General features: G+C 40.4%; 1 pseudogene; it reads right to left on the bottom strand.

The window, feature by feature from the left end:
- Positions 1 to 12,250: 12,250 nt before the first annotated feature.
- Positions 12,251 to 15,927, bottom strand: LOC121557686 (annotated as a pseudogene).
- Between the last annotated feature and the right edge of the window lie 715 nt (positions 15,928 to 16,642).

Raw genomic sequence — 16,642 nt, 5'->3', positions numbered from 1 at the left:
TCTGGCTCAGTAAAGCCTGAAACATAAATTGTCCACAACAGTGAAATGGGCTACTTCTATGTGAATTAATGAGGAGGTGGAACACACCTCAATTCAAACTGTTGTTAGAAAATAAAACTTGTTCGAAAATCATTTGAAATTGATAAGTGGAAACATAGCCCATAGATAATTAGCAGGCAGCGTGTCTTGGTTTGAGGGCAGCGCGGGTTAACTGTCTTGTTGCGTAACAATCTCATTTTGGAACAGTGAGTACATTCTGAAATCACGTGCATAAAAAACTCACGCTGAGGGCGACCGTTAGAGATATTTGGAACTCACATGTGAAGAGGTTAACATAATATTCCATTGATGTTGATAAACAGTGCATTTCGGAAATAATTCAGACCCCTTTGTTATGTTACTACCTTATTCTAAAATGGATTAAATTACATGTTTTCCTCATCAATCTACACACAATACCCCCTAATGTCAAAGTGAAAACAGGTTTTTAGAAATTTCTGCAAATGTATAAAAATTTAAACAGAAATACCTTATGTACATAAGTATTCAGACCCTCTGCTATGAGACTCCAAATTGAGCTCAGGTGTTTCCATTGATCATCCTTGAGAGGTTTCTACAACTTGATTGGAGTCCACCTGTGGTAAATTAAATTGATTGGACATGATTTGGAAAGGCACACACCTGTCTAAATAAGGTCCCAAAGTTGACAGTGCATATCAGAGCAAAAACCAAGCCATGCCAAATAAATTGTCCATAGAGCTCAGAGACAGACAGGATTGTGTTGAGACACAGATCTGGGGAAGGGTACCAAAACATTACTGCAGCATTGAAGAACCTGATGGTCACTCTGACAGAGCTCCAGAGTTCCTCTGTGGAGATGGGAGACCTTTCCAGAATTACAACCATCTCTGCAGCATTCCACCAATCAGGCCTTTATGGTAAAGTGCCAAACGGAAGCCACTCCTCAGTAAAAGGCACATGACAACCCGTTAGTGGCAGCATCATACTGTGGGGATGTTTTTCAGCGGCAGACACTGGAAGACTAGTCAGGATCGAGGGAAAGATGACTGGAGCAAAGTACAGAGAGATCCTTGATGAAAACCTGCTCCAGAGCGATAAGGATCTCAGACTGGGGCGAAGGTTCACCTTCCAACAGGACAACGACCCTAAGCACACAGCCAAGACAACGCGGGATGGGCTTCGGGACATGTCTCTGAATGTCCTTGAGTGGCCCAGCCAGAGCCCGGACATGAACCCGATCAAATATCTCTGGAGAGACCTGAAAATAGCTGTGCAGCGACACACCCCATCCAACATGACAGAGCTTGAGAGGATCTGCAGAGAAGAATGGGAGAAACTCCCCAAATACAGGTCATACCCAAGAACACTCAAGGCTGTAATCGTTGTCAAAGGTGCTTCAACAAAGTACTGAGTAAAGGGTTTGAATACTTATGTATATAAGGTTTTTCTGTTTTTAATTTGTAATACATTTGCACACACAAAAAAAAATTTTAAACCTGTTTTTTATGAGGATAAACATTTATTTAATCAATTTTAGAATAAGGCTTTAACGTAACAAAATGTTGAAAAAGTGAAGGGGTCTGAATACTTTCCGAATGCACTGTATATTTTACCTTCTCTTGGAGGTCCTCAGACATTTCAAGAACATTTAGAAAATGTAACATTTAAGTTTTACCACAACATTCTCAGCATGCAAATTTGTAGTTCCTTAAAGCAGATTGCAAAACATCCCCATTATGTTTCTCTCCAGATTGAATGGCTATTCACATTTGAGGACTGTGTCTTAGGTGATATAGAGACACATGGTATTTACATTTCATTCATAGGACATTTGAATAGCATTTATGGTCAATTAAGAACACCATGTTTCCTTCTTAGCCTTATGTGGGTTTGAACCTGCAACATTGAGCTTTGCAGCCAGATCATTAACCCTTTGTGCCACCAGGAGATAGCTGTAGTAGTGCAGGGTATTTTCAGTCTAATATGGTCAATCAGGACACAGGACACCATTTCTGAGTTAGAAGGTTGCCACACCTATTTGGAGTCATTCCTGTCCTAGAGAGGAAATTCTTGTTTAGGTTCCACCTCGAAGATTGACGGAGGCTGCTAATACATATTCAGGTATTGGGAGTGGGAACCTTGTGGTGATTTTCATGTGTAGCAGAGAAATAACAACAAATAGGGTACTGACTGACAGCTGTCAGTGTAACTTGGTAGCATGCTAACCTTAGCCAGCTATTGAAAGTTATGTGAGCACCATTTTAGTTAAGACAGGCTGTATTGTTAGTCAGGTGAAAATAATTATTTCAGATAAAGACTACCAGCCTACCTGTCAAGAGATGAGTCTCATCTAAGCTGTGCCTGTACGAGCTGTTGACATGTTGAGGGTTGACGTTTCTCTAACTCTTGCGTTTTGATAATTCCAGTAAAACCGTGTCGGATTCCAGATGTCATTAATATTTGGACATGCACACGGACATTATCAAAAAGCTATATATTCTTTGTTCTCTCTGTTATCATTTCAGTAAGCTAGCTACAGTGGGGAAAAAAAGTATTTAGTCAGCCACCAATTGTGCAAGTTCTCCCACTTAAAAAGATGAGAGAGGCCTGTAATTTTCATCATAGGTACACGTCAACTATGACAGACAAATTGAGAAAAAATTCCAGAAAATCACATTGTAGGTTTTTTATGAATTTATTTGCAAATGATGGTGGAAAATAAGTATTTGGTCACCTACAAACAAGCAAGATTTCTGGCTCTCACAGACCTGTAACTTCTTCTTTAAGAGGCTCCTCTGTCCTCCACTCGTTACCTGTATTAATGGCACCTGTTTGAACTTGTTATCAGTATAAAAGACACCTGGTCCACAACCTCAAACAGTCACACTCCAAACTCCACTATGGCCAAGACCAAAGAGCTGTCAAAGGACACCAGAAACAAAATTGTAGACCTGCACCAGGCTGGGGAAGACTGAATCTGCAACAGGTAAGCAGCTTGGTTTGAAGAAATCAACTGTGGGAGCAATTATTAGGAAATGGAAGACATACAAGACCACTGATAATCTCCCTCGATCTGGGGCTCCACGCAAGATCTCACCCCGTGGGGTCAAAATGATCACAAGAACGGTGAGCAAAATCCCAGAACCACACGGGGGGGACCTAGTGAATGACCTGCAGAGAGCTGGGACCAAAGTAACAAAGCCTACCATCAGTAACACACTACGCGCCAGGGACTCAAATCCTGCAGTGCAAGACGTGTCCCCCCTGCTTAAGCCATTACATGTCCAGGCCCATCTGAAGTTTGCCAGAGTGCATTTGGATGATCCAGAAGAGGATTGGGAGAATGTCATATGGTCAGATGAAACCAAAATATAACTTTTTGGTAAAAAACTCAACTCGTCGTGTTTGGAGGACAAAGAATGCTGAGTTGCATCCAAAGAACACCATATCTACTGTGAAGCATGGGGGTGGAAACATCATGCTTTGGGGCTGTTTTCTCTGCAAAGGGACCAGGACGACTGATCCGTGTAAAGGAAAAGAATGAATGGGGCCATGTATCGTGAGATTTTGAGTGAAAACCTCCTTCCATCAGCAAGGGCATTGAAGATGAAACGTGGCTGGGTCTTTCAGCATGACAATGATCCCAAACACACCGCCGGGCAACGAAGCGAGTGGCTTCGTAAGAAGCACTTCAAGGTCCTGGAGTGGCCTAGCCAGTCTCCAGATCTCAACCCCATAGAAAATCTTTGGAGGGAGTTGAAAGTCCATGTTGCCCAGCGACAGCCCCAAAACATCACTGCTCTAGAGGAGATATGCATGGAGGAATGGGCCAAAATACCAGCAAAAGTGTGTGAAAACCTTGTGAAGACATACAGAAAACGTTTGACCTGTGTCATTGCCAACAAAGGGTATTTACAAAGTATTGAGAAACTTTTGTTATTGACCAAATACTTATTTTCCACCATAATTTGCAAATACATTCATTAAAAATCCTACAATGTGATTTTCTGGAAATTTTTTCCTCATTTTGTCTGTCATAGTTGACGTGTACCTATGATGAAAATTACAGGCCTCTCTCATCTTTTTAAGTGGGAGAACTTGCACAACTGGTGGCTGACTAAATACTTTTTTTCCCCACTGTAGGTACAGTGGGGAAAAAAAGTATTTAGTCAGCCACCAAATTTAGTCAGCCACCAAAGTGCCCTATCCCATCTGGACAAGAGGAATATCTACAGTGAGGGAAAAAAGTATTTGATCCCCTCCTGATGTTGTACGTTTGCCCACTGACAAATAAATGATCAGTCTATAATTTTAATGGTAGGTTTATTTGAACAGTGAGAGACAGAATAACAACAAAAATTCCAGAAAAACGTATGTCAAAAAATGTTAGAAATGTATTTGCATTTTAATGAGGGAAATAAGTATTTGACCCCCCTCTCAATCAGAAAGATTTCTGGCTCCCAGGTGTCTTTTATACAGGTAACGAGCTGAGATTAGGAGCACACTCTTAAAGGAGTGCTCCTAATCTCAGTTTGTTACCTGTATAAAAGACACCTGTCCACAGAAGCAATCAATCAATCAGATTCCAAACTCTCCACCATGGCCAAGACCAAAGAGCTCTCCAAGGATGTCAGGGACAAGACTGTAGACCTACACAAGGCTGGAATGGGCTACAAGACCATCGCCAAGCAGAAGTTGGTGCGATTATTCGCAAATGGAAGAAACACAAAATAACTGTCAATCTCCCTCGGCCTGGGGCTCCATGAAAGATCTCACCTCGTGGAGTTGCAATGATCATGAGAACGGTGAGGAATCAGCCCAGAACTACACGGGCGGATCTTGTCAATGATCTCAAGGCAGCTGGGACCATAGTCACCAAGAAAACAATTGGTAACACACTACGCCGTGAAGGACTGAAATCCTGCAGCGCCCGTAAGGTCCCCCTGCTCAAGAAAGCACATATACAGGCCTGTCAAGTTTGCCAATGAACATCTGAATGATTCATAGGAGAACTGGGTAAAAGTGTTGTGGTCAGATGAGACCAAAATCGAGCTCTTTGGCATCAACTCAACGTGTTTGGAGGAGGAGGAATGTTGCCTATGACCCCAAGAACACCATCCCCACCGTCAAACATGGAGGTGGAAACATTATGCTTTGGGGGTGTTTTTCTGCTAAGGGAACAGGACAACTTCACAGCATCAAAGGGACAATGGACATGTACCGTCAAATTTACATTTTAGTCATTTAGCAGACGCTCTTATGTAGAGCGACTTACAGTTAGTGAGTGCATACATTTTCATACTGGTCCCCCGTGGGAAACGAACCCACAACCTTGGCGTTGCAAACGCAATGCTCTACCAACTGAGCTACACGGGGCCCCAAATCTTGGATGAGAACCTCCTTCCTTCAGCCAGGGCATTGGAAATGGGACGTGGATGGGTATTCCAGCATGACAATGACCCAAAACACACGGCCAAGGCAACAAAGGAGTGGCTCAAGAAGAAGCACATTAAGGTCCTGGAGTGGCCTAGCCAGTCTCCAGACCTTAATCCCATAGAAAATCTGTGGAGGGAGCTGAAGGTTTGAGTTGCCAAACATCAGCCTCGAAACCTTAATCCCTCCTGAGATGTGTGCAAACCTTGTGGCCAACTACAAGAAACATCTGACCTCTGTGATTGCCAACAAGGGTTTTGCCACCAAGTACTAAGTCATGTTTTGCAGAGGGGTCAAATACTTATTTCCCTCATTAAAATGCAAATCAATTAATAAAATTTTTGACATGCGTTTTTCTGGATTTTCTTGTTGTTATTCTGTCTCTCACTGTTCAAATAAACCTACCATTAAAATTATAGACTGATCATGTCTTTGTCAGTGGGCAAGCGTACAAAATCAGCAGGGGATCAAATACTTTTTTCCCTATTTCTTTCTATGCTTGTCCTAGGGGAGAGAAGAGCTGACAAATCAGAATTGAGGAGGTTTGTTACTGAGCCCCATGAGGAACACCTGATGCTGCGCTGACTTCTCTCTCCTGGATGCTGTCCAGCCCAAACTGTCCTGTTGTCTGTTTCACCGCCTCTTTCCCCAAACAAGGCGCTTCAGAGGGTGATACACACAGCCGTGATACACACAGCCGAACGCACCATTGGGCGCACACAGCCTGCCCTCCAGGACACCTACAACACCAGGTGTCGCAGTAATGCCCCCCAAGGTTACTTACTTCACGGGCTGCTCCCCCTATGGACATTCCCACCCCCTCAACAGACTTTTACTCTGCACCCACCCCAATGACATTCATCACTGCTGCAGTTGTTAATACAGTATGTATACAATATTATATATATTTTTACTTTGGTCAATGGTCATTTAGTCTGACTGCTGCTCCCCCTCTATGGTCAATGTCCACCCCAATGGTCATGTATTTATTAATCACTACAGTTGTTACTATGTATATAGTACTATTTCTATTTTTCTTATTACTATTTCATTGTTTTATTTCACTTAGTCCTGCATGTTGGAGCTCGGAGCTCTGAATCGGAAGATCTAGGATTGTACCCAATCCCAATATTAACTCTGTCTCCCTCTCTCTCTTTGTCTCTCTCTCCCCCCACAGCCCACACACAAGGCACACAATAAAGTTTTTACATTATTGTTGTAATGATTCTCTTATTTGGTTACATATGTGTTAACTTCTTGTTACTTCTATTGTCAATTCTGTTGTTAATTCGTTTTTAATGTTACCAATTTGAAAAAAATAAAAATATGTGCAAATGTATTGCTTTTCTTACATTTAGATTTCAGGATGAATTTCACTGTAAATGTACAGCATTATCCTGGCACCAGAGTTGCCAGCTTAATACTGTAATTTTGCTTTACAGTACTATTTTCCTTACTGTAAAACATTACAGCATCCCTGTAAATGTACAGCAAGGATGCTGTAAAATGTCTTTACAGTAAGGAAAATAGTACCGTAAAATATTGCTGTAAAGCAAAAATTACAGTATTAAGCTGGCAACTGTGGTGGCAGTATAATGCTGTACATTTACAGGGAAAGGTTTTACAGTGTAGATAAAACCCTAAATAGAACTTAATGGGAATCTTAGCTAATGTTCTGTGAATGTTCCCGTTTGTGGGGATCAGACTTCTGAAAGGAGGCCACAAAATTGTGAACCACTATAAAAATAAAAATAAATTTATAGAAAACTATTTTGTATTTTCAAAATACAAATTACAGCTCTCAAAGTATTTTGTTATAAAAGACTTTGGATTGTAGTTCAGGCAAATGGAATATAAATTACAAAATACTCAAAGGTAATTGAAATTCTGTACGTATTTCAAATACAGTCAATATTATGGCATGGTAGCTCCGTATCCTGTGTCACTCACCTCAGTCAGTTCCTCAGCCCAGGCAGAGGACACCAGCATCAGGGCCAGGAGACCCACAGTGAACTTGAACACAAACATGGCAGCAAAAGGACTGTAGGATAAATACAACCACATAGGGAAAATCATTAAAACCAGCCATAGTGTTAGTCATTGAAGCTCACACACATACAGTATGAATATTGAGCACAGTGCTATTACCTCAGAGCTCCGAGAAGGAATGGGTGAAATGGCAGTAGTTAGGGTCGTTTTTTATATTTTGGCCTCAGGCATACACGTAGATATAACGGATCCCCAAATAAGGAAATATGAGCACAAAAATATGCTGACAGTTCAGGACATTAGGTGGGAATTCTGCAGGAAATCCTTGAAACGGGTGTGAAACATGACATGTGTGAGGTGTGCATGTAAACTTTTTGTGTTCTTATGTTCGACCTTGAGGATTTCAAAGCAGGTGTTCCCTTCTCTGTGTGCCATTCTCCTTTTCTAATTTCATTCATTGCTTTTCCCATGTTCAGAAATAGTAGTTATACTTTGAGGTGTATAAAAACATTGTTGATTGATCTTTTTCATCATTTTCTCATTGAACAACTTATTGAACAGAAATCAACTTATTGTTAAATACACATGTTGGCAATCTCCAAAAGACCCCTCAAATAACACACTATGAAATCTTCTGATGTCAGTGTGTTCTCTCATTCAATATACTGTAGATATCACATTACTCTTGTGCACATAGAGTAATCAAATGTTGTCTAATTCATAATAGGTCTTATACTGTAGGCCTATGGATGGGGCTAGAAGTAGCTTGCTATATCCTTATTGTTGTTAACTTTATTTTTCTCTACGGTGAACTGATTTAGTCGTTTGAATGTGTGCAAGAACACACTGGATAAGATTATAAAGGTTTTGCTCTGGATAAGAGCGTCTGCTAAATGACTAAAACGTTAAATGTTTCCAGCAAGGTCATAGTGGGGCAACCAACCCAATTATCAGATGTTTTTCAGAAATAGACTTAAGTAGTAGGAAAAACAAATAGGCTACCATCCTTGACTGTACTGGTCTCTCCCTCTACAATGATTGTAACCTCCTCCCCTCATGTCATTGTTTCAGACTTCCAAAATGCAAAAGTAACAGAACAATGTTACATTTCCTTTATCCTGTATAATAAAGGATTTTCTGTCTGTGGGTGTGGGATTTGCTATTATGGAACCCTTTCACAACCACTATGAGAAATAAATAGGCTACATTGTCACTATCATTCCATATGATCTCCCTTACAGGAAATGTTTGCCAGTGTAAATAAAGCAGCTGTCGAATAAAAGAGAAAACAAAGATGGAACAACTTTATTCATTCATCAAGGCTGCCTCTGAAATATATTTTTTGTGGTGGTGATATACAGTACATTTACATCGCTGGTACCTTCTCTTTTTTCCAGAAAAACTTTGCAACATTGCAACCAAAGTAATCACTGACAACCTTAAAGGAAGTGGCGAGCATATGGCCGTAAACTTGGCTTGCCAGAGGCCAAACTGGACCATATCTCACAGAAGCACCCTAATGACCTGGAGGAGCAAGTGGTGGAGCTTTTGAAGGAATGGCAGAGAATGCACAAAACTGAGACCAAAACAGACACTTTGATAAAGGCCCTTTTCTCCTGTGATCAGAACTACACTGCTGATCTGATACAGACAGAACTTTAAAAAACTTAAAGCCAATGGTGGACAGTGAAAGTGTGACAAACAATCTTCATATTTTCTTAGGCCTCTATTTTGTTGTTTACTCAATGGATTAGGCTAGACCTGGGTTGGTTTTCTCAGGGGTTGGTTGTCATAGTGCTAATTACTCCCAAACTAAATAGCGCTGTGTAATAATTCTAATGGTAAAATGTGTGAATTCTTTGAAAGAACTCATCCAACTGGTCAATTAATGTCAGCATGACAAAACATTAAGGTGAGGGGAATTAATGTGTTTTTCATAGGTAAAAATAAAAAACAAATCTTGTTACTTTCTTTGTAAATGTATGCATTTTGGGAGTATCAATGAGCAAATATGTTTGTTAAAAAGAGGAAAGTTCCTAGGTCGATCTACTTGGTAACTAACAAGCATCAAAATTAACATGGAATGTGGGGTTGGTTGTCACAATCAACTCACAATCAATAGAATTATGGTAACAGAACTGTACTGTGCTGTACTTTACTGTACTGTACTGTACTGAACTATACTCTAGTGTTTTCTAAGACCAGAAATCAAAGCCTTTGCTTATTCCTTGAAAAATGTATATACAGTATGCCTTAATTTCTCAAAAATTTAGCCTAGACTTAGTTTCATTTGACACCAAATTTGCTGTGCTCCTATGTTACTGCTCATGGGGCCTTTTACATGAATATACCCTTGTCACAATACAACCCATTGTAACCATATTGTTCGGGGACATTGCCACTGCCAGTAAACAATAAATCCCAAGCTCCCTTTCGTTGCCTCCCTCTCACACACATATATTTTTTCTGTCACACACCCACACATGCACACATACATGTGCAAACACACGCATACACACACAAATGTACTATAAATGTCATATGTTATTATCAAGGCATAAAATGCAGAATTTTGTTAGGTATATCGTTCTGTCAAAGAAAGGCTATTTCTAAGACTGTATGCTATGTTGCTTCATTTCATGTTACAAAAGGCAATGGGGCTGGTTGTCACAGGTGGACGGAGTGTGTTTGATGGCTTATAACTCCATGTTGGAATAAGATATGAGGGATAAAAGGGTCCCCATTTCAACCCAAGACCTTGGTCTTTCTCCCTAATATTGAAAAGATTCTTGTAAGATATACTGGTGCTGAGAAACAAGAGTAAAAAGTGTGATAACCAACCCTGGTCTCCGCTATTCATTCATTGCTCTCACAATGAGTTTGGTGCTTTCCTTATATGCTGATGACATTCTATTGCCGATTAAAAAACCCATGTCATCAATCCAACTGCTGCTCAAAACTGTAGAGATATTTTCAGTTATTTCTGCCTCTAAGGCAAGCAACCATTGAGCTCTTTACAAAACCCTCCGGGTTCTCACTGGGAAGACTACACCCCCATGGCATCAGTGAAGGCACTCGATGGGTCTGAGCTGGGGCCCCCGGAACAGCAACTCGAGCACTGGAGTAAACACTTCTCCACACTCCTCAACCGCCCTGCTCCACCTCCCTCTCCACTACTAGATGAGCTTGCCTTCTCCACAGTGGAAGACTCCACCACCAAGTCAGAGCCACCTTCTAAAAAAGAGGTTGAGGAGGCCCTAGGGAAACTGAAGCTAGGCTGAGCAGCAGGTGCAGACAACATCCCCGCTGAGCTCCTAGTGAAAGTGGGGCCCGCCGTAGTCCAATGGCTGCACAGCCTTATCAACTCCATCTGGCAGACCATGACAATCCCCAAAGACTGCCTCCTGGGAGTGTGCAGCAATTACAGAGGCATCACACTCCTCAAACGCATACGCCCCTTACTTCTGCAAAAACAGTGCTGTGAACAAAGCAGATTTACCCCTGACGCTTATGTTACAAAATGCTTTTAAAGGTTAATAATGACACATGAAAATTTGAGAATTGTATGGCAAAGGGATTTACAATGTGAGATAGATACGAAGATATGGTTGTATATTATTTCAAATATTGGATAAAATGTCAGAGAAGCCAATGGAAAAGGTATTCAGTTGAAAGTTTTTCATAAATTTGATTTTACTCTCATTAGGTTACAATAGGATGGGTTTGTCACAAGAAGATGTGTGTTGGCAATGTAAGGGAGGAAAAAGCAACCCTCCTACATGAACTGTGGGAAGGCCGGGTGGTGCACGGCTAACAGAGCCTAACAGTGTATGGAGGACGGCCTTGGAGTTCCTATTCCTAGATCACCCAGAGCTCGATTCAGTCCGTAGCACTGAAGATCTGCGCTGCAGCGCAGTATAAATCTAAAGTCAATGTTCCCGAGTTCGCGGAGACTGCATTACTTTTACATTTCAATCCCGTTATAACCTGCAACTTCTGCAATACGTATTGAATTGAACCCCTAGACTGTATGTTGAGTGACAAGTCCGAAGATTAACCAGACAACATTTAAGAAACACAACCCAAACAAACTGCAAACGCATACAACAAGTTTGTAGAGTCACAAGCTTGATGTAGTCATTGCATGCTAGGAATATTGGCCCAAATACTCAACTTTTGACTAAATTGAATACGCTATAAGGGATTTTGTCCAAATACTTATGACACCTTAAAATGGGGGGATTATATACATAAAGTGCTTTCATTTCTAAACAGTAAAACAGATATGAATAAAAATACCCTCAAATAAAAAGTTGACATTCTGTACTGTCGCCTTATATAAAACAAAATGCTGGAGTATAGAGCCAAATTAAACGTAATAACTTCACTGTCTAAATTCATACTATGTACTATAAGGGAATGACAGAAAACTTGGATAAACTATGGATATTGTACACTTTTATAGATGATAATGTGCATTCAAATTTTATATTGATGTATTCTCTGTTGAGATGAGTTAAATTTTGTGAGGGAGAAGTCAATTTTTTTTGTTTTCCTCTAACTGGTTATAATACTTTTCTAATTATTTCGTGTTGAAGTAAACACAAAATACTTGATTGTATTGGTTATAAAACAATTCAACACAGCCACAAATGTTGCTGTTTCTGGTTACTGTGAAGATGTTCCATAGTTGCTGTAATACTTGTTCAAAGCATTAGAATACTTATGTTGAGTAAAGCATGTTGTATGGAGACATATTTGGAGAACTGTTTTGAAATGGAAGGATCAACACAGATTAAGCTTTTGATTTCAGTTGATCATATTTTTATTGTGATTATTGGAGGTTGCAGTCTTGATGTTTTGAGGCAAATTACATTCTAATAGTTCTACCACTAGAGGTCACTCTACTCCTTCAGCGGAATGATCTTGAGTCCATCGGAAGTGAGACCACAGGTATCCAACTGTTTCTATTGGGGAGAGAAAATGTGTGATTATTTAATCCTACACATAAAGCTATGTCCATTGTGATATATTCTCCCACCCTCAATGTCACAGTTCTCACAGTTATTAAGCTTTAGATATATTACAGCTATATTAGCTCTGGGGAAGAGGCATCCAGGAAGGGCGGAACGAGGAGGTTTGCTCCGGTCGCGCAGCCTTGGCCTAGATTTTAATCATCCAAACCCAAGTACTGTAAATTGTTCAGTGTGGCAGTACTCACAGCAGCCATACAGCCTGTTCAGCCTGTCGATGTCATTCTTGCTCATCTGGGTGGCCTCGCCGAAAGACACGTTGTTGTTGGGGATGGGCTCCATGGTGGGGCGGTTGTTCTTGGAGAAGGCATACCTGTAACCACACAAATCACAATCCAACACAATTTAGGCCTACTCAACAATGTCACTGCTAAAGCCACAGTATATCTTGGCCTGAATGAAAGTGCACTGAGGAATGGATGGAAATGTATGTATAGTAGGGGTCCATTCCAGAAATATTTGTAATTATCAGAAAGACATCACATAGCTGACCTCTCATACTGCATGACAGAGTTGTAGTCATAGGGAGTTCCTTGGTTCAGGGTGGCGATCTTGTCGAAAAGTTGTACTTCATGTCTGGGATAAACAGATTAAAGACAAAATGTTCATAGAGCTGATAGGCTGTGTCGCACCCTACTTTATGAGCAAGATCAATGATCAGTAACAATATTAAATAGAAATGAACAACAATAGATAACAGAAATTAACAACTATAGATCTATAGATTACACTACAGCTTGAAAAACAAAAAGCAGGTTTGCTGACAAGTATTATGCAGCCCCCAAAAAATACAACTGAACAAATCCATTGTCTTTTGTTAGAATTAGCAGTTAGAGATAGAGGCACTCTCTTATCATGTAAAGTGAAGTTAGTTAAAGGGAAACAGAATAAATGCATGGTATCAAACCATCAATGATGTTCTCCCAGTAGACATGGATGTGGTTGTCACGGTCGCTGCGGGTCTGCTCATGGTTAAAGCCCAGGGCGTGGAGGAGCTCATGCTGGACGGTGCTGTGGTACAGGCAGCCCTGACGGGCCAGAGACACAGTCTGGGCATTACCTTGACGGCCAACATAAGAGTAGCACCTGGGAAGAAGAGCAGAGGAGGGTCAAGGTGCACCAATCCAAGGCCAGAAATAGGGCCTACCCTAATCATCTAATTCATTGTAAGTGTTTTAGGAAACCTCAGGATAATGGGTTCATAAGAGATAAAGGTGGTGGGGATCACCTGACAGTGCAGGTTTGGATTATGATCCTCAAAGGGAAATTAAATTACATATGTATTGATTTGATATTCTAATTGTTTAATGATGTTATTTAAATGCAGGCTCACCCGCTGCGAGACTCAATGCTGAGATAGTCCCTCTCATTCTGGCGCTGGAAGAAGCGGATGCAGGTAGTTTCGGCGAATGAGTCAAGACCACGCTGGATGATGGCTATCTCACGAGATGCTGTTGTAGAGATCAAATTAACAACAAGAGATAGTGAAATTATTGTCATGAAATTATTGTATCGCTTGTACAATATCTCAACATATGAAATTAAATGTACACAAAAGTGAAGACTTACAGAAGTGGTTGGCAATGACATAGGGCACCCAGATTCTTCCATCACTGTACTTTTGCCACATACACCCGCGGCCGGTGCAGGGGTCAGCGTTCTTCTCAGAGGGCATGGCAATGTCACCCATCAGAGTAGGCTCATCGGCCTCGGGGGCTTGAGTAAAGAACATGGAGAACAGGTTACTCTGGGGGCTAGTCCCCAAATAATTAATCTGCACGCTCTTTATTCCTTGAGCAATGAACCAACTTACTGAGGTCCCTGTTGGCTCTGGTCAGCAGCTCACCAACAGAGAGCTCAGCAGAGGTGTCTTCTTCCACAACATTCTCTGTAAGACAGAACATTAGATCCATTAAGTCTGCTAAATCATGACACAACATTGTTTTTATTATTTATATGCTTGGTAATGTGAGATAGTGCCAAAACAGTTTTTCTCACCTTCAAACTTTGGATGACACAAACGTGGAAATACAAACAATGACAAAGAGAATGCATATAAAATTAATATAGAGTATATGAACTCGTGAAGAACACAATACATGAATATACATTTAGCTCCAAAAGTATTGGGACATTTGTTGTTATTTTGGCTCTGTACTCCAGCATTTTGGATTTGAAATTATACAATCACTATGAGGTTAAAGTGCAGACTGTCATCTTATATTTGAGGGGGTATTTTCATCCATATCACAAATATTATACCCCCATGACATGCTAATTAGACATGCTAACTTCTCACCATTACAATAACGGAGTCTAGCATTTTTTGGGGGTATGATTTGTGCGTCTGTAACTTTCTCACTCATAATTATTCACGATTCATTCAGGATTATCAGTAATCACTGGTAGCATCCATATTAATGTATAAGTGTTTAGAAACATATTCTATTCTTATACAATAAAAGTGTCTCCAAAATGACACAATAAATTATTTACCATTAATTTCTATTGGGCACAAAATAATCTGAAACACAACCAAAACAAACAGCAAATGCATCACACATTTTAGAGTCACAAACTTGATGTAGTCACTTGCATACAAGGAATATGGGACCAAATACTTAACTTTTACTACTTTAATACACATAATACACATTTGTTCCCCTAAAATGGGACTATGGGTACAAAAATTGCTGTAATTTCTAAACGGTTCACCCAATATGGATGAAAATACCCTAAAATTAAAGCTGACAGTCTGCACGTTAACCTCAGTCACTGTATCATTTCAAATCCAAAGTGCTGGAGTAAAGAGCTAAAACAACAAAACATGTCACTGTCCCAATACTTTGGAGCTCACTGTATTTATTGTGTGAAGTATTTTTAAGGTCCCACTGTTACTGGGGTCCCGTAGGTCCCAGTGTTACTTTGAATATGCATTAACTGTTTGATTGAGTTTAGCAAAGCAGCGATCTTATGGCATGGTAGCTCCGTATCCTGTGTCACTCACCTCAGTCAGTTCCTCAGCCCAGGCAGAGGACACCAGCATCAGGGCCAGGAGACCCACAGTGAACTTGAACACAAACATGGCAGCAAAAGGACTGTAGGATAATACAACCAAATAGGGAAAACCAGCATTAAAAACCAGCCATAGTGTTAGTCATTGAAGCTCACATATACAGTATGAATAGCGTCGTCCAGGGTAGGGGGAGGGAATGGCCGGCAGGGGATGTAGCTCAGTTGGTAGAGCATGGCGTTTGCAACGCCAGGGTTATGGGTTCGATTCCCACGAGGGGCCAGTATGAAAAATAAAAAAAATAATGTATGCACTCACTAACTGTAAGTGGCTCTGGATAAGAGCATCTGCTAAAAATGACTAAAAATAATAATAAAAAAAAATATTGAGCACAGTCCTTACCTCAGAGCTCCGAGAAGGAATGGGTGAAATGGCAGTAGTTAGGGTCATATTCTTTCCTCAGGCATATACACGTAGATATAACGGATCCCCAAATAAGGAAATGTGAGCACAAAAAATATGCTGAACAGTGCAGGACATTAGGTGGGAATTCTGCAGGAAATCCTTGAAACGGGTTGAAACATGACATGTAGGTGTGCATGTAAACTTTTGTGTTCTTATGTTCGACCTTTGAGGATTTCAAAGCAGGTGTTTGCTTCTCTGTGGCCATTCTCCTTTTCTAATTTCATTCATTGCTTTTCTCATATTCAGAAATAGTAGTTATACTTTGAGGTGTATAAAAACGTAAAACATTGTTGATGGATCTTTCTCGTCATTTTCTCATTGAACAGAAATCAACTTATTTTTTAAATACACAACATGTTGGCAATCTCCAAAAGACCCCTCAAAATTACACCTATGAAATCTTCTGATGTAATATCTGCTGCAGTGAAATCTTTGTTGGCAGCCCATACACTCCATTATGTGTCAGTGTGTTCTCTCATTCAATATACTGTAGATATCACATTACTCTTGTGCACATAGAGTAATCAAATGTTGTCTAATTCATAATAGGTCTTATACTGTAGGCCTATGGATGGGGCTAGAAGTAGCTTGCTATATCCTTATTGTTGTTAACTTTATTTTTCTCTACGGTGAACTGATTTAGTCGTTTGAATGTGTGCAAGAACACACTGGATAAGATTATAAAGGT

The sequence above is a fragment of the Coregonus clupeaformis genome, unplaced genomic scaffold (genome assembly GCF_020615455.1).
Source record: "Coregonus clupeaformis isolate EN_2021a unplaced genomic scaffold, ASM2061545v1 scaf3567, whole genome shotgun sequence".
NCBI lineage: Eukaryota > Metazoa > Chordata > Actinopteri > Salmoniformes > Salmonidae > Coregonus > Coregonus clupeaformis.
Note: the sequence above shows the minus strand (reverse complement) of the source record. Positions and strands in the feature narration are given on the sequence as shown.